Source organism: Lepus europaeus, chromosome 12 (assembly GCF_033115175.1).
Source record: "Lepus europaeus isolate LE1 chromosome 12, mLepTim1.pri, whole genome shotgun sequence".
Classification (NCBI taxonomy): domain Eukaryota; kingdom Metazoa; phylum Chordata; class Mammalia; order Lagomorpha; family Leporidae; genus Lepus; species Lepus europaeus.
This window is the reverse complement of record NC_084838.1, coordinates 61,119,828-61,139,424: the sequence shown is the minus strand read 5'-3', so window position 1 is coordinate 61,139,424 and position 19,597 is coordinate 61,119,828.

The following is a 19,597-nucleotide window of genomic DNA, read 5'->3' as shown; positions in this document are numbered from 1 at the left end:
CAATAGGAAGCAGACGAAGGGCTTTAAGAGTTCTGCACCAACCTGTGTCAGAGAGCTCTCACTTAGCAGATGGGGCAATTAATAAAAGAGTCAAACGGCATGACTTTGTCAAGGTGCCTTTAAGTGCTAACAATCCTCTTTTGTCTTCCTGCCGTAGAGTACAGATGGATTCCGAGTTAGAATAAGTGCTGTATTGTGCCCCGGTTTGCTCTTGTACAGTGTCCAGTATTAACAGAGGGCCAGGTGTCCTGTGTCTCCCATTTTAAAGACAAACATGATACTGACTCTTTCCCCCTACTAGCATTTTAAGTGCTGACGTGACCACTAATCTGGGGAAAATTAAACTTTATAAGCAGATCGGCCTTTCGAAAACATCTGAAAAGGAAGGATTTGCTGTCAGAGTATTGCCAGTTTGTGCATGCACCTTTCTGCTCACTGATTCTAATCACAAATATATAATTCTTGCCCTTCAGCCAACAGCTAGGGCTTATGAAAGCCACTCAAGGCTGAACCTCCAGCAGGTGCTACTTTATTTTTCGTTGTTGTTGTTGTTGTTGGTTTTTGTTTTTGTTTTTGTTTTTTGAGGTGTAGAAAATGAAGGGTCAGGGTCAGGAGTGGTCATGGGAGCCCCCAGGTCTCTGTCACTTGGATCCCAGGTGTTCTGGTAAATTTCTAGCTCCATTCATCGCATTCTGTCTGAGCCCCTCACCGCTGTCCTCACTGGCTCCCTAAACCTTTGCAGTCACACACGGTAACTGGTTTTCTTTCTCTGTGAACCAGGCCCAGAAGAGTGCAAATGGTCTGTCACTCCCAAGGCAGCCACATGACACTGAGAAGATGTGCCACTTCTCATATTGAAGGCCAACCGAGAGATCTGGCTTACTCTGGGATGAATGGGCAGTCTTTCGGAGTCCTGCCGTAGACCTCAGAACATCCTGAGAGACAGCGCATGGGATGTTCCATTGTGGATTCTTTATCTCTGACCCTTTCTGACATAGGAGACAAACTCTGGGAGAAGATTTGCTGTGCAGGGCCTTCCCGTGGAATTTCCCGTTCACTCATCAGTCAGTGGAATCTGCATCTGGTTCCCACGGTTTTCAGGAGAGTCTACCTCTTAGTTCAGCACTCTGTTCATGCAAAAAAAGTGATTCCTGTGTTCCATCCTAGCCTCCTCCCCTGTGCTAGAAGTGTTGCCATCAAAATCTTTTCTTCTCTGATAACAGAGTTGAGAGTGAGCACAAAATAAGTTAGTACATTTTCCAGGATGTTCTGTAGCCACATGTCCTAGCTGATGTGAACCAAAAGGGGAGCCCCTTCTAGTTCTGAGCTTTAAGCCAATAGACATGTTGTCCACATTCTTTTCCTCTCCCATAGGCTGGAATGCAGTAGAAAAACAGCTTCAACCAATCAAATAAATTAACATCCAAGGGGGCAATGGATCAATGAGATAGCAGGAACATGGGTTCTTTGGATACCCATGTGGAGCAAGGTGCCTTCCAGCCTAACCCACCTGAATGGTCACATCACAAAGATATCATTCTATGTTACTGAAGCTGATTTACGTTCGAGTGTCTCTGATACAATAACTTATCCTTTGCTCTAACGCATACCCTTTTATTATAGGTTGAGTTCCCTAGGAGTCAGCCTCTGAGACTCTGATATACATGCATGCAGGAAGTAGATTGGAGAGTGCTCCCAAAATTGTAATGGACAGGGGCAGCAGAATTTGGCAGAGGGAGAAATTGAACCAGTATAATAACAGTCACAGACCATCCTATAGGAAACTCTGGGTTTAAAAATGGCTCTTTAGAGTTGTTGAAGCAAGAAAGCTAGATCTTTACACTGCCACATCAGCCAGCCATTATGTACAGGTCACCTCTGAGGACAAGAGGGAAAAATCAGTGAGGATGCTGGCTTTGGCTGAGGAATCCACATGCCTGGCACCATAACTGAGAGCCTAGAACAACCAACATATCCAGTAGATGGGGATGAACACTAATGGCCCAAAGGGGATCTGGGTAACACACTACAGTGGCATCTTTTTCTCCTCTTTCAAATCGATTAGAAACCTGGCATCTCCTTCAGTGTTCCAAATCCAAAAACCATCCCAGTTCTGTGGACAGAGCCAAGAGGTTGCCTACATTTGACCTTCTCATTTCTTGATTTTGGTTCATTGTATAGACAAAACAAATACTTCTGTGGCTCCCAATTTATCCTGCTTCTAGGACCACTCTATTCCATTCTATATCATTTTGCACAATTCCTTAGCAAGGTGACACTCAAACCTTGCCACTCATTATAAAACTATAATTTTATAATATAAAAATATCCTTTCTTAAGGTAGCAAAATGCTCCCACCTGTTCTCTATTCTCTCTTTTTTGGAATTCTACCATTGTCATCATTATCACACAACTCAGTTTTCTAATCTTCTGCCCTCAGACACCACTGAGGTTCTCAATGATGTTGCAGCCTGAATTATCAGTATATTCCAGATTATTTAAGTAAATGAGAAGTCTACCTGATAAACATGCTCAACAGTCAGGATTTTAACCTTATGGAATATTTCCTTTGCAGCATGTCCACCTGTATGAACTTTTGGGTCCCTTTTCACACTGTCTGCCAGTTCATGCCAGCTGTGAGAGGTGTGGGCAGGAAGAATAGACAGGGGGAAGGTTGAACTGTGGTTCGAGGCTGTAGCGCCTTCCAAAGAGCTTACTAGCAGCTGGTGTTGTAGTATAGTGAGTTAAGCTGCCACCTGCAATTCCAGCATCCCATAAGAAACTCGTTCAAGTCCCAGCTGCTCCACTTCCAATCTAGCTCCTTGCTAAGGTGCCTGAGAGAGCATCTGAAGATACCCCAGTTGTTTGGGCCACTGCCACCTACATAGGAGACCTGGGTGGAGTTCCTGGCTTCTGGATTCTGCCTGGCCCAATGCAGGCTGTTAAGGCCATCTGGGGAGTGAATCAGTGATGGAAGATTCTCTCCCTCTCTTTCTCTCTCTCTCTCTCTCTCCTTCCTTCTCTGTTATTTTCTCTCTATCTCTCTTTAACTCTACCTTTCAAGTAAATAATTTTTCTAGAAAAGATCTTACTAGCAGATGAGATAAATATTAAATATCGTGCACCTTGAAATGAGAGAAGTGAGTCTTTATACCTCTGTAGTGTGGAAGCATACTGCCTCAGGAAAAGAGTATGAACTTGGACAAAGCAGCTCACTCTGGTTGAGGCCAAGTTCAGCTGAGATCGTCTAGCCTTCAATACTCCCAGCAGCTGGAAGAATGTGTTTCTACCCTGGTGTAAGATCTGGGTCCCCTACCACAGCATCCATCATACCAGTATTCATACACTGCACACAAAGCAAAAACCGTTCTCTCCTGACTTGCATATATTGCTTTCCCAGCTCAGCCCTTCTCCATGTAGCTAGCTCCTACTTACTCTTCAAAATAGCGTAAATATTTTTTCTTCTGTCTTCACTGACCTCCCTTAGTCTGCTGCTTCTCCTTTTTGTTCCCACAGTAACACCTATCACCTTTAGATACATTATACTGGAATAATTATTTAAACTCATATTAAATAGTAAACTCCTTGAGGGAAGGAATAGCATCCTATTCTCCTTTACACCCCTGACGTTGACGTGTTGCCTGGCATATAATGGGCACTCATCCAATGTGATTTATTAAATGTGTGAGTGAGTAAATGAATGAGTGAATAAATTAATGAATGTTCACATACGCTCTTGTTTTATTTCCAAAAAAGAATCTGAAGCAGCCAAGTTCCAAAAAAAAAAAAAAAAAACAACATACTGCAGCTTATGGAATAGTAGCTCAAAATATGCAAAATCTGGCAGAAATGCATGCATCACTCTATGGAATGGCACACTATTGGGGTATAAATATGGGTCTTGGAAAAACCCTCATTTCAAACTACAGATACCCAGATTGGTGACAGCAGGGTATCTTCTCACAAGGACCAGAGATCCCAGCCAATAGCACTTTCAAGAATGTGCAAGCAAAGAGTTAACAGTCTCACAGCTGCCTTTCATTGGAGGTGTTAATGAGGTGACAGGGGGAAAGATTTTAAAATGAAATTGCCTTTAGTCATTCCAGTTAAATTCCTGTACAATGGAAAGACATGAACCTCTCACACTGTTCTTCTCCCCCAGCCCCCCTCTTAATGGGGTCTGACCTTAGCTCTGTGGCCTCATGCCTTGGAATGATCCACAGAGGACTTGGAACTGCCCATTTCGTTTCCAAACCTCAGGTTGCCTTGGGGAAGTTACTAAAACTTGGTTTCCAGAGATACTTGGGTTAGAGAAAATGATTCAAAAAATAAAGTGTGGTGAGGCAGACCCACGATGTCATCTGTGAGAGCAATCAGAAACTCGGGCAAGAAGTCATTCCAATGTACTTTCTGCTTGTTTATTTGGAAATTCTGTTTTCCTGGCATGAATCAGGAATAAAGGACAATATTTCAGAAAGGAAAGAATCCCTGAGTTACTGTCCTGATGGGCTCTTTGAAAGGGGTCTCACACACGAGTGGGGGCAAGATGGCCGCTCCAACTGGAAGTGTTCACAGCCTCACAGCATCCTATCACGGTGAGGTCAGATATAAACTGGTGTTGCGCGAGGTGGGCAACGCCTCCAGCGACAGTGACTTGAATTTCTCAAAAGACTCTTCCTTTTAGGAAGAGATGTACTGACAGTTATATGACATTGAGAGGAGCCCACAGGCTAGGGAGCTGGAGGGACATATTTGTAGGAATTTTGGGCAAGCAATGAGCCTCCTTTTTACTCAGATTTCTCACCTGTAAAATGGGACTGACTGAATTATCACAAGCTGACATAAGATCTGGGGGAGATAGAATCTAAGGCCTAAGAACTCAGCTATAAATGTTACCAACAAGGAGACACATTTGCCAAGAAGTCCTTATCCAGGATACATGATGTACATACTTTATGTACATGATCCTGGAAACTGAGTGCAGGAAGAGGCTACTTGAGTTTCTCAGGACACATTAGGAGAAAACGTGGGGCAAAATCCTTGTTGTTCAATCATGTTGCTTCACTGGGCTCAGAAATTAAACTCATCTCTCTGAGCCTTTGTTTCCTTCCCCAGAATTGGGGCTTCTAAGAAATCTAACTCATAGGATCTCCATGATGCTAAAGTGAGTTATTACATAAAGAGCAACAGTCCTTGGCTCAAAATAGTATGAGTTTGACTGTTCTTGGCTTTTCAAGTCACTCACTAGTGATTTCACTGGGCTTTATATCAGGATGCTGTTGATGAAACCCTTGTTTAGAAGAAAGGAGAAAACAAGGAAGACTCAGTTATTTATGAACGACTCGCTCCAGGGACAGGCTTCAGTAGGACTCTTACTTTTAGTGAACAAATGCACGATTTTTGAACCATTTTTATTTCAGCTCCCCACCAACATGTGGAAAAGATAAGTTTCTCAGGGCCATAAGCAATGAAATAGAGGTGAGGAAGAGGCCAGGGCTGCAGTTACACAAATGACATTTAAGCACACTGTACCTGGCGGGCCTGAATTGCTGAGTGGGGAACACAAGAGGCCTCTAGGCCAGCCTCTTATTTTTGTACTTACTCAAAACAATGAGAGCTGTGTGTCTGTGTGTGTCTGAATGTGCATGTCTATTTCTCAAATAAGTAAATAAAATTTTTAATCAAAAATAAAGTCCATTACAAAACAGAAGAGAACTAGATCTGTTGACTATTTCAGAAAGAAAATATAACTTTGAATAAGACTTTTTTTAAATTTTGTAACAAGATGAAATACAATGCAAATATATTTAATAATAAATAGCGACCATTGAGGCCAGCACTGTGGCACAACAGGGATGCTTTCTAGGTAAGTTTCCCATTTGGGAGCTCCATTCAGGTCTTGACTGCTCCATTTTCAATTCAACTTCCTGGGAAGGCATCCAATGATGGCCCAAGTACTTGGGTCCCTTCCAACCATGTGGGAGACCAGGATGGAGTTCCTGGCTCCTGGCTTTTGGCCTGGCCCAGCCCAGGCTATTGCATGCATTTGGGGGAGTGAATCAACAGATGGCAGACCTTCTCTCTCTCTCTCTCTCTCTCTCTCTCTCTCTCTCTCTCTCTTTCTGTTGCTCTGTCTTTTGTATAGATAGATTTGATAGGTAAATCTCTCTAGAAAATAGAGATCTTCAAAAATAAAAGCATCTGAAAAGCACTTTATACCTAATAAGTGGGTACTTTCTAAAGTTTGTGGAAAATGAAAATAGAAGATGTTTATTTTGGTACAAAACATTTTGAAATCAATGCATATGGGGAGGTCTTCAAAAAGTTCATGAAAATTCATGTTGTGAAAAAACTGACGATGGACTTCAAAAATTTTCTGCACCAAAATAAACTTACCTTATAGTTCCATTTTTCACAAATTTCAAAAAGGACCCTCATATTTTATTTTGTATTCATAACAATCATGTGAAATAGCCAAGGGGAGCTTGTTACTTCCCCATCTTTATGCGAATGGGACTCAGGGAAATAATAGGACCAAGGTAACAGCAAATTCAGAAAAGTCAAAATTCCTGTTCAAGACTCCCTCCTCATCTTTTTCTTTCCATTTTTCAAATAGAAGTAATACAAGGAATTGGCTACAAATAGATTAAAAAGACTGGAGAAGCAAAAGAGGAGACGCAACAAAAGTAGAAAGTGATGATATTCTTGTGGTTTAAGTAATTGGAAAGAGAAGAGAAGAATGAGACTGAAAGAGAGAACGAGATGTTCTTAGAGTCTGGTAAAAGGTCTCAGTGCCAATTCCGTGTCCAAATATATGGTTTCTCAGGGAAACTTAATACTCACATCTTGTGACATTTAACCCAGTCTCTTTATTGATTTTTGCCTTACAATAAAAATACAGAAAAAGAAAAATCACTTTTATAGACGCAACATAGCAACAGAAAGTATACAAGATTTAAAAGGCATTCCTGAAAAATCTATCATCCAAGGCCTCTGTTCCCAGTCCAGTTTAGCCCCGGTAGCTTCCCTAAGCAAGTTACAGCAGGCCCAAGTTGGCAAGGAAAACTGGGGTCCACCAAGGCGCTTAGGGAGAGTGGGGCTCTCTGGACATGCTTTGCTGCAAGAGCCTACTGGCCCAGGAATCATACAATACTGGAGGCCTAAATATTCTCAGTGAACCGTAAAACTGAACTACAAACATTCATGGGTGTTAACCATATATTAAGCACAGGCTGAAATGAAAATTGTAGCCATAATGTCAAACACCTGAATTTTTAATAATTATAATTAAAACTTCAGTTTACCCTTGTCAAATACTTTACTGTTCCTACATGTAGTCTCATTCAGACCTCAACAAAACTGTATATAGTAGCTATTTATTCTATTCCTATTTTAAAGATGAGAACAGAAACCAAGAGGTGAATTGCCTTGCCCACAGTCGCTTAGCCAGGAGACAGGGGAACTGTGCCATGACTCCAGTCACTTGAAAAGTAGGAGCACAATTATGACCAGTGTTGTTTTCTTCTGTGTCATTGGAAATGTGACTTCTTAGCCCCCAGTTCTTATTCCAAACCTCTTAGTCCTTCTGGCCACGAAATACCTGCCATTGTTTTTGGTAAGAAAAGTCAGGAAGGGTATAAACCTCAGTTCACTTCCTGGCTTTATTGCACTCACAGATAGCCTAAGTCTTTATACAAGAAAGTGGTACAAAGCATACACAGTGCACTGTTTCTTCCCCAAAAGTAAATGGTGCATACTTGGTGCAAATGACTTGTGTAGCAGTTATCTCTGTATATATTTTGTTTTGTTTTGTTTTCTTTCTGAAGGAATCCAGTCCTAAAGCATCATTTCACCTCTGACCTGAAAGTTTGAATTAGGGAATTGAGAACACTATTTTACAAACCCACCTAGTGTCAACTCAGCACTTTAAAAACTCACTAAATAAACCAGATAAAAGATGAGAAAGGAGGATAAGCTGAAATTCCAAGTTGCTCAGTTTCAACCAGCTTTATGGAGTTGTCTTTGTTTTTTACTTAGCTATCTCCATATATGTCCCTTTGTAGGGCAAATTTAAAGAAAAATCTGCTTCCTAAACTTTTGTTGATATGAAAGGATTCCTAATTCCATTCTAAGGTCTTTAAGGCAACAGTTACATTGATTCATCCAATGAATTCATTAGCCAGGAATTATTACTTTCTCTAGACACAGATGATGGACATGAATTTGGAGAAATCAGAAAAGAGAAATTTAGTCACAGGAACATGCCATCACCCATTTAATACAGCACATGTTGTCAAAAACAAGATAGATAACCCAACCAGAATTTCAACAAGTTCTAGGTGTCAGGGATTTTCACCTTTGTTGCTAATATGTAAGTCCTCCTCTTTCACCTCCTGAGCTCTTGCCTAGGCTGAGACCTGCACTGTCATGATTGGGTAGCTACAGCGTGGCTTTCAAAAGATAATCACCTCCACAAAGCTTACCTGGCACAGTCATTTGATTCAGGAGCACTGAAGGGCTCTGAAAAAAGCAATATTTTCATCATTGCCTTTTTAGCATATGCTTAAATTGCATTTTCCAGCTAAGGAGTGGTTTCAACTATCACCCATATCTCATTCACAAAGGAAGGTTCTCAGGCCAACTTGGCAGCTTTCAGCAATTTGGTTGAACTGGAAATCTTTCAGCTCCCCAGTTAACATTCTTGAGGTTCAGCCCCAGGTGCCAAAACTTTCACTGAGTGATAGAACTACTGCTTAACTGCCGCTCTCACTTGCTACTGTCTCCGAGATACAACCACCAGTGTGTTTACAACTACTTCAGCTAAAGGGTTGCAAAGCCATATGTTCCAAAGTGATTGCTACATGTCCCTTAGCTGCTCTACCCGGCAGCAGCTTTGAGCCCTAGATGGGCCAGTTAAACCAGGGTTTAGCTCAGGAAGAATAGCATAATAGAGTAATCTTTAGACCTAGAGTGACCACATACCAGTTACACTGAGACAGTCCTGACCTGTGCTTACTTCCAAAGTATAAGGATTAATGGTGCCAATTCCACTATCAAAGGTATACCAGTTTAGATAACTATATGGTCACCCTGAGTTGTTTTTTTTTTTTTAAACATTGATTTATTTATTTGAAAGGTAGAGTTACAGAGAGGCAGAGGAAGAAGCAGAGGGCGGGAGAGGGATCTTCCATCCACTGGTTCACTCCCCAAAGGCTGCAACATTCAGAGTTGAGCCAATCTGAAGCCAGGTGCTAGGAGCCTCCTCCCAGTCTCCCATGTGGGTACAGGGATCCAAGCACTTGGGCCATCTTCCATTGCTTTCCCAAGCCATAGCAGAGAGCTGGATCGGAAATGAAGCCGCTGGGTTTTGAACTGGCACCCTTATGGCATGCCAGCACTGCAGGTGGTGGCTTCACCCACTATGCCACAGCGCCAGGCCCATGAGTATTCTTATTAAAGCCATGTATTAAGCCAAAATTTACCTACATTGGTAAGCTTCATAATTCACCTCTATTTCCTGGTTGCTCCCAGCAATTCCACTGTTAAAATGTCCAACCTATTATACTTCTGGCATTTATCACAGAGTCTGATACAAAGGGTAGCAATTTTACAGTTTTGTGAAATTGAAAATATGAAATCACAAGGCATATTGCTCATTCATACATTGCAAAAATATTTCGTGTACCCTGCTGTTTGCACCATTGTTGCTAGAAACTGGAGATCTACAGTGAAGCAGGCATAATAGACTGTCCTGAAGGAAATAAAAAGCACATGGGAAACACTGATTAAAAGCCAATTTTAGTGAGATCAGTGGTATAAATCTCATGTGCTATAGACATGCACAGAAGGGCCAGCTAATCCAGCCTTGAGAAATGTGAGGAGACTAGCATGTTAACTCAAGGAGAGGAAATGAGATAGAGCAAGATTCTTGTCCACATTTCACATCCATGAAGGAGATTGAAGGACTTCAGTGTGGCTGGTGTGGGAATGGAAGCAGTGACTAATGAAGCTGGCAGTGAAGGCGTAGAAGCACAGAGCATGTCATGTACATCATGTTAAGGAGGTGAACTTTATCCTGGGGTAATAGAGAACCAGAACAAGGTTTTAGATAGAAAAGTAACTTGATCGGATTCAATTACATTTTTATTTTTATTTATTTATTTGAAAGGCAAGAGACAGATTCCATCTTCTAGTTCACTCCCCAAATGCCCAGTACAGCCGGGGCTGGACCAGGCCAAAACTAGGAGCCAGGAACACAATCCAGAGCTCCCACATGGGAGGCAGGGATCCAACCACTTGAGCCATCACCTGCTGCCTTTCAGAGTGTGCATTAACAGGAAGCTGCAATTAGGAGAAGAGCCAGGACTCAAATCCAGGCTCTCCGATACAGGAGGCAGGCATGGGAAACAGTGTACTAACTACTCTGCTAAAGGTACATCCCTGCATTTGACTTTGGAATGATGTCTCCGGTTACTCTATTATGACTACATGAAGTGCTTTTTTGTACTTACGTGGAGAAAAGGGCATCACTTTTGTGTTTTATCGGAATTAGTTGAATCCTTTCCTTTTCCCTTTTTCTTTCTTTTCCTCAAGCTATTTACTTTTTGCTTTGTTTTGTTTTTCATGAATGCATTGAATCATCTGTGGAGAGCATTCCCCTGGATAAAGTCAACCATGACTCAACAGTGAAGCACTCTGGATCAGTTACAAGTTCCACGGCTTAATTTTCTGATGCCCTTGGCCAAACCACAGTAGGCTGACTTATACCTCAATTTCCTTGTCTATAAAGTATGGACTGTTGAATTAACCTTTCATACAGGGTGATATGAGGAACCACTAAGGATAAGCAGCTAAGTTAGATCCCCCCCTAAAAAAAAATTACAGAAATTGCTTAATAAAGTCCAAACAACAGTCAAGAAAGAGGACATATGTGTGTATGTATGTAGTGTGTGGGTTTTGATCTGGAGGCTAATTTTCATTAGGGCTAATGTCCCAATTTAAATCTGGGATGGGGTGGTAGCTGAATTCACCAATTAAGACCAGATAACTCTATGACATTATCTCTGCTCAAAAGCATACCCCTGCACCTAAGCTTGGGCTCACAAGAACCCTGGTCTCAATCAGCTGAGTCCAGCCCACAATATACGAAATCACATTCTGGGACCATACTCTGGAGGAAAAATAACATGTTGTTTTAAGAGAAATGAGTATAAAAAGATAAAATGAGAGATCACTAACTCTCTCCGATTCTGTCTTCAACTATTGCAAACAATTTTAGAGGTGCTAATAATTATAACCATTATTCATTGTGAGCTGGCTATGCACAAGGTATTACCCTAAGTATTTTGCAGGCATTAGCTCGTTAGTTCTTCTTAACAGAGAGTTAAAAATCTTCTCTATTACATCTTTTGTCTCAAAGCTTGAGTTTGAAGAGAGTTTGAAGAAGTCCACTCCATCTAGAAAGCAACAGAGTGTCAGTTACAACCCAGGCTGGTAAAAATCTAGGTTTGGGTGAGTTTTGGCCTCTGCGGTGCTCTGCAGAACACTCTTGACAGGGCAGCAGCATGGAGTCTTCTTACCCGGTGCACCCCCACCCATGCCCAACTCCACGACTCATGTCATCCCTGGCATGTGAAGTCGCTCTTTCCAAAATGTGAGCCAATCAAGAGAGGAAGGTTAGTTTATTTTAGTGTATATGTGTCAGAGACACTATTTTTGAAAAGTACATCATGACCACTTGCACATCACACAAAATCCCTTCATCAGGTCATGCCAATATGACCCAGAAAGGGGGTGAGTGATCTCTTCCACTGTACACGTTCCCTCAAAGGTACCGTCAACAGTTGATGGTTCACCTCACCATATTCAACAACCTAAGAAAAATCCAGATACTTTTCTGAGGAATGGATCCAATAGCAAAGAACAGAAATATCTCTTTGATAAGCCCCCATGGGAGGTATAAACTTATTAAGTCCTAGTGTTTCTTCTCACCATGTCACACATGAAAAATTTGGGGGTGATGGTTGTATCAAGCAATACTGTATCAAGTGCACTGCTTTAAAACTGAATTCTAAGCAATTTCTATAACCATCTCTCACAGATTCTACAGAAAGATTCTAATTTATTTTACAATATATTTATTTGGGGGGGGGGGCATTTGGCTTAGTGGTTCAGTTCCCACTTGAGATACCACATCCCTTATCAGAGTGCCTGGATTTGAGTCTTGCTCTGCTTCCAATTCTGATTTCCTGCTTATATACATCCTTGGAGGCAACAAGTGATGAAACTAGCACTTGTGTCCCTACCACCCACATGGGAGATACAGATGGAATGTTATGCTCCTAGCTTGGCTAGGTCTAATTCTTACAATTGCAGGCAATTAAGGAATGAACCAGTGGATGGAAGCTCTCTCTGTCTCTCTTCCTCTCTCTGCCTTTCAAATAAAACATTTTAAAATTTGTAAATTACTTTAATACTTATTTTAATTATTATTGAATTTAGTAATTCACTTAAGGTTTAATTTTAGGACATATTCAAAATTAGTTTAAGATTTAAATTGAGTAGATTATAATTAGTTCAAAAATAAAATTAAAGGCATATTCCAAATTCATATTCACAAACATACACACACATACCCTCAGCTGAACTCGAGTTACATATCCAGCTGCCTACTTAGCATCCATCTTAGCCACAATATGTCCAAAATCCAACACTTGATCTTCCCTACTCCTGCCTGCCAAGTTTATCCCATCTGCAATCTTCCACAACTCATCAGGGGCAACTGCAGCCTTCTGGTGGCCTAACATCTGTCTTGACTCAACTCTTCCTTCATACCTCAGATCCAGATCCAGTGCTCTATGACCAAATCACATCCCTTTCACTGTCACCTTGTGCAAGCCACCATCTTCTCCCACTTACAGTACTACAGTAGCTTCTTAATTAGTCTTCTTTGTCTGACCTTTTTCCTTATTTTTAAAAAGATTTATTTATTTATTTATTTATTTATTTATTTATTTATTTATTTATGAGGCAGGGTTACAGAGCGTAGGAGAGACAGAGAGATCTTCCATCTGCTGGTTCACTCCCCAGATGGCTGCAATGGCTGAAACTGCGCCAATCCAAAGCCAGGAACCTCTTCCAGGTCTCCCACATGGGTGCAGAGGCCCAAGCAGTTGGGTCATTTTCCACTGCCTTCCCATGCCACAGCAGAGAGTTGGATGGGAAGAACAGCAGCCAGCATGTGAATGGTTGTTCATATGGGTTGCCAGCATCAAAGGCAGAGGTTTAACCTACTGTGCTCCGGCCCTCTGACCTTTTTTCATTAAAGTTTATTCTTCACTCAGCAGTCAAAGTGATCCTTTGAAAACCAAGATTGCTCCTCTGTCTTCAAATCTGCCAATAGCATCTCATGTTATCCTGAGAAAGGCTCAAGCCCTTTCGACAACCTACGAGGACTGGCCCACTACCACTTTACTTTGCCTTGCTGATCATCTTCTACAACTCTACCCCGACTCACTCCACTCCAGCCATGCAGGCCTTCTGACATCTGCTTGAATGTGCAAGGCATGGTGCTGCCCCCAGGGTGCTGGCACTCAGGATAGTCTTTGCTTGCCCTCCCATGCAGAGCAGGTTTCTTTCTCACCTGCCCTAGGCTTTTGCTCAGTGAGGTCTACCTTATCCACACTACTAAAAATCGCAACCTCCCACCTTACCAACAGTACTTTCTAGATATAAACATGCATTATTTTTCCCCACGACTAACCAATGCAGTTTATATGTGTTCACTCTCTGTCTCTTTATTCTGAATTTATGTTCCATGAGACAAGATATTCTACAGCTCTACTGCTCAGGACAGTATGTGCACTCAAAAAGTGTTTGTGGAAGGAAAATATGAAATAAAGAGCTGGGATAAACACAGCAGGGACGTGAGCTATGACTATTTCAGTGAAGGTGGTCAGGAAAGACTCGTGGAGGAAGTAACACTTGAACTCGCAGGTTGAGAAGATACCAGCAATGCAAAGATTAGGGGACTGAATACTGAGGTGTGGTGGCTCTCATTAAGGATGAGTCTGGTAAATTCATGAACAAGAAGGGTGGGGTAAGTAGATTATGGTGGGAAAAGTGATAAGAAAAGTCTGGGAGAGCAGCAGGAGGTACATCATATAAGCTGACAGGGAAACTTGCTTTTCATCCTTCTAGTCACTGTTAGCCTGTGGAGCAGTTAAGCAGAGGAATGATATGATTTGGTGATATGATCTGGATAAAGGATGGTTCTCACTCTCTGGATCATGACCACGAGGACATAGCAAGAGTAGAGTAGTAAAGTGATGAAGACACTACCCACAGCATAGGACAGAGAAGATGATGGATAGACTGAAAGGTGCTCCAGGGGCAGTAGTGTCTGGAGTCTAGGCATGGACTGGAGGTGGAGCTACATTTGCCAACAGAGTGAAGACAGAAAGCATGGACAGCACAAAAAGCTCCTCTTGGGCAAGTGGGAGAATGGTGGTGGCAACACTGAGCTGGGGCCACCAGCGGAGATGTAGATATTTGGGATTGGAGCAAGAGTGTTTTGTAAATACCCTACACATCTTAACCCTTGGAAAACCAAGAACATATATCATAACAATGTGATGACAGATTTGGGGAGTTTTGACCAGACCCTGAGTTCCCATTTCTGTTTCCATAATTGTGCATATACTTAAATTGCTCTAAATTCTTCTGCATAGTTGCTCATGCAAATGAGTATACTTGAAGAGCACACATCCTCTGAAATTACTTACCTGCCCCAGTACACTCACATGAAGAAGGAACCCCAACTGAGAAAAGAGAAACATCAGATATGATTATAAGTTACATGACAAGGAGACTTGAACGAATCCTGCAAGATAGAATCTATGCAGCAAGGGAACTGATGCCGTGATGCTGTGGATAGAATATAGCTTTGGGTACAGGTAAGTCAGAGCAAGCGACCCACTTGTAAACTGAAGATGCCATTGCTTGTCACTGTGAATATTAAATCCGGATACCATGTAATTCTCTTGCTTTTCTTCTTCTCTCAGGCCTCTGCCCCCTTCTCCAGCCATTATCTATCTTCCTACTTGATACCTCACTTAGATATCTAATAAATATTCCTAACACAACATGATTACAAGTGGATTTCTAGTCACCTCCCCAAATTGTGCTATATCCATGAGCTATACTATATTAGATGATAGTAACTAAAGCCAAAAATCTTGGAGTCATTCATAACTCCTTTCTCTGATGTCTCATGCCCCAACCACACAGGGAATCCCATCATCTTTACTACTCAACACAGCATTCAGTCACACTTTTCAAACCATCCTTCTGTGCATGTCCCGACTCTGCTCAAAACCTTGCAATGTTCCATTTCACTCCAAATGAATGACCCACAAGGCTCTATGTACTCTACATTCTCCTTCCTTCTCCACCCTCTTACCCCACTGCCAACTCCACTCCAGCCACATTGGAAGTCCCAGGCACATTCTCACTTGCAGTCTTTTGCTCTATGTATAGCCTCTGCTCAGAAGACTGTTCTCCCAGATAATGCAGGGCTATTGCTTATATACCATCAAATCTTCAATCAGATATCACCTTCTCAATAAGGTCCATCCTGACCACCCTGCCTAATCCACTAAGATTCTCTGCCCTCTACACATCTAATCCACTTTACCATGTCCTACTTTTTTGTTTTCCCACATTTACCACCTGCTAACTTATACATTTATCAAATTTTCATTATTGCATCATTCTCATGCTGAAAAGTGACCCTTTAGGAGTAAGGAGCCGAGGTCTGCACTGTTCTCTAATAAACCTCAGACACCTAGAACAGGGCACAGAGTAGGCATTCACTAAATATTAACTGAATGAACAACAGTTTGGTAACACAATTTAACACAGAATAAATGTTAAATCCCTCTTCCTTTTGTCTTCACAAGAGTCTTAGCCCATTAGCCAAAGAAAGCCCTGGAAAATTCTTAAATTTCTCTCATTGGCCCTAAGAGTAGAATCTAGAAACTTCTTGATTCCCAAGAAAGCAAGACCTTAGGACAAGTCAGATAGCTTCAAGAACTTTAAAAAACATTTCATGCTTTTAAGAAATACCAAAATGATAATTTCACAAGTAGTTGGGGAACAAGTACTCTGCTATATCTTTCATGAGAATAATTATTGGTTCACCATCTTTAAAAGGCTATTTATAGAAGCAATCAAAATTTCAGGAATACATAAACTCTTTGACTCAATCACAAAGCTCGTAATTTTTCCTACAGATATATTCATATATGTATCAAAAAGAATGTATAAGGAGATTCTTTTCAGTGTTGTTTTCATAGCCCAGGATTGGAAACAAGCTAAATATCCACTGGTATAAAACTGGTCCAGTAAGTTAGGAGACATTTGCAATGGAATATTATGAATCCATTAAAGAGCAAAGCATACCTATGTAAAAGGATATGGAATCCCATCCGAGTGAAAAAGCAAGGCAAACACACTGTGCAACACAACCTGCTATTTGTATAAACGAGGAAGATACAGGTCCAATATCTCCAGGGAAATAAATCAAAACATTAGGAACAGTTGTTACCTCAAGGGATAGAGATTGGGATCTGGGGAGCAGTACTGCAGTAGGGGTCCCTTTCTCACTGCATCCCCTCCTGTGCTGTTTGAATCTTTTTTCCAAATGGAAATGTTACTTATTCAAATTATAACCAAAAAATTCTCGTTTTTGACTACAAATTATCTCATAGAGTAGCTAATTTCCCAAAGTTTCTTCAGGTCAGTATTTGCATTTGAAAATTTGTCCTCTCAAAGTCTATAAACCAAGTACTATCATAGTTTATTCCTGCTTACAGGCTCATGGGCTGAAAGATTTGTTATTTTCACCTTCACTATTTTTCCTTTGCAAATGTGATGACTTATCCCAATTCTGATAATAACCATGATGATGGGAGTCCTGAACAGAGCAGGAGTCCCTCCAGGCTGACAGTGCCAACTCCTTTCCGAGTCACTCTTCCTACTTTTGTGCAGAAAAAAAAAAATCAGATCACACGTACGTCAAGACTGCATGTCTCAGAGGCAGGGGAAGCACTTTGGAAGTGAGATGTCATGGATTCTGTCTGTATTTCCGGGCCTCCAGTGATATCATTCAAAACCCTCCTGGCCCTGCCTGGGCCTGTTTTCCTGTTCGCACAGTAAAGCTTACGCCTCTTAAGCTCACACAAACACAGTAAGGTAATGAGTATAATTGCTAAATATAATATATACTACTCTTTCTCAATCTCAACAACAAATGTGCCAAAACAGTGGCAGGAAGCATGTTTTAGAAAACAAGGCTTAAAAAAATAAAATAAACCTTAAAGGTCAAAAATTACAGCACTGACTCCTGACTGCCACTCACTCCAGCCTTTCTGTTTTCAAAGAACCATGTCACTTCAGTGTTGTGGGCTTTGTGATCTGATAAATCAAAGGTCAACCACGTAAGCGAGAGCCCCTTCAAGCCAGGGGGCTTAGTATTACTTATGCTGTGGCCTCCATGCCTCCAGCAGTGCCTGATTCAGCACCATCCCCACCATGGATCAATTCACCAGCCACCGATCCATGTCCAAGTCTTTCCTAACCACATCTACGCAGAATCACATGAATTTCTATCTCCAGTACTTATCCCTCATTTAAGCTCCAAATATGTGTCCAAATTAGCATCTCGTCTTGGTTGTCTACATTTATCTTCTGATGCATCCAAATCCAATCTTATAAGCTTCCACCTCAAATCTCCCCACCTTTTACAGTTTCCTATACAAATAAAGGCCCTACCATGCAGCAGTCTCTAAGGCAAAATTCTAGCTGCACCTCCCTCTTCCTCACCCTCATATCTAACTCATCAACAAACAAGTCGTTTCAATCAAACCTTTCAATTCCATCCCCTTTTCTCTGGTGCACTCCCACCACCATTCCCAAACTAGTTCACCTATTTTTGTTTATCACCAAAACTACTATTGTAGCCTTCCACCGGGTTTACTCTCATCTGTTCTTGCTGTCTCCTATCTGCCTTCACGTTGCAGCCAAAGTAATCATATCATTCACATGCTGAAAATTCTTGAACGGATTCACTGTTTTTAAGAAACTAGCAGAACTCTGGCCTCAGAATCAGTCCTTAAGGCATTCGGATATGGCTGAAGAGCCCATGAGAGTATTTTAGGCATGGAAAGCCAAGGCACTCTGGCAAAAAAAAAAAAAAAAAAAAAAAAAACCCTAAATGAAAGATCCCTGCGAGTGAGATCCCAGTAGAAAGAACGGGGCCATCAAAGAAGGAGGTACCTTTGTCTGAAGGGAGGAGAGAACTTCCACTTTGACTGTGACCTTGTCTAAATAAGATCAAAGTCGGCAAACTCAAAAGGCTTCCATAGCCTTGGCAACTCATGACTAGAGCCTAGGGAGATAACTGACGCCATAAACAAGAGTGTCAAATTGTTAAGTCAACAACAGGAGTCACTGTGTACTTACTCCTCATGTAGCATCTCTGTCCTTAATGTGTTGTTCAATGTGAATTAATGCTATAACTAGTACTGAAATAGTATTTTATACTTTATGTTCTGTGTGGGTGCAAACTGATGAAATCTTTACTTAATATATACTAAATCGATCTGTGTATAAAAATAATTGAAGCCGGTGCCGTGGCTTAACAGGCTAATCCTCCGCCTTGCGGCGCCGGCACACCGGGTTCTAGTCCCGGTTGGGGCGCCGGATTCTGTCCCGGTTGCTCCTCTTCCAAGCCAGCTCTCTGCTGTGGCCAGGGAGTGCAGTGGAGGATGGCCCAAGTGCTTGGGCCCTGCACCCGCATGGGAGACCAGGAGAAGCACCTGGCTCCTGGCTTCAGATCAGCACGATGTGCTGGCTGCAGCGGCCACTGGAGGGTGAACCAACGGCAAAAAGGAAGACCTTTCTCTCTGTCTCTCTCTCTCTCTCACTATCCACTCTGCCTGTCAAAAAAAAAAAATTGAAAATAAATCTTGATGTGAATGAATGTGAGAGGGAGCGGGAGATGGGAGGGGTGCGGGTGGGAGGGAAGTTACGGGGGGGAAAGCCATTGTAATCCATAAACTGTACTTTGGAAATTTATATTTACTAAATAAAAGTTTTTTTAAAAAAAGAAACTAGCAGAAACACTTGTATCTAGCTTCACACCTCATTCTCCCTCACTTTCTCTCTCTCTCTCTCTCTCTCTCTCTCTCTCACACACACACACACACACATACGCACACACAAAACAGATTTAAAATAAATCCTAAAGATATATTTTATTTATTTCAGAGGTAGAGTTACAGAGACAGAGAGAGGGAGAGGGAGAGAGAGAAAGAAAGAGAAAGAGAAAAAGAAAGAGAAAGAGAGAGAGAGAGAGAGAGATCTTCCATCCACTAGTTCACTCCCAAATCAGCCAGGGCTAGGCCAAGAGACAGAAGCTTCATCAAAATCTCCCTCGTGAGTGCAGGGGCCCAAGCATTTGGGCCATCTTCTGCTGCTTTTCCAGGTGCATTAGCAGGGTGCTGGATTGGAACCGGAACAGCCAGGACTCAAACTG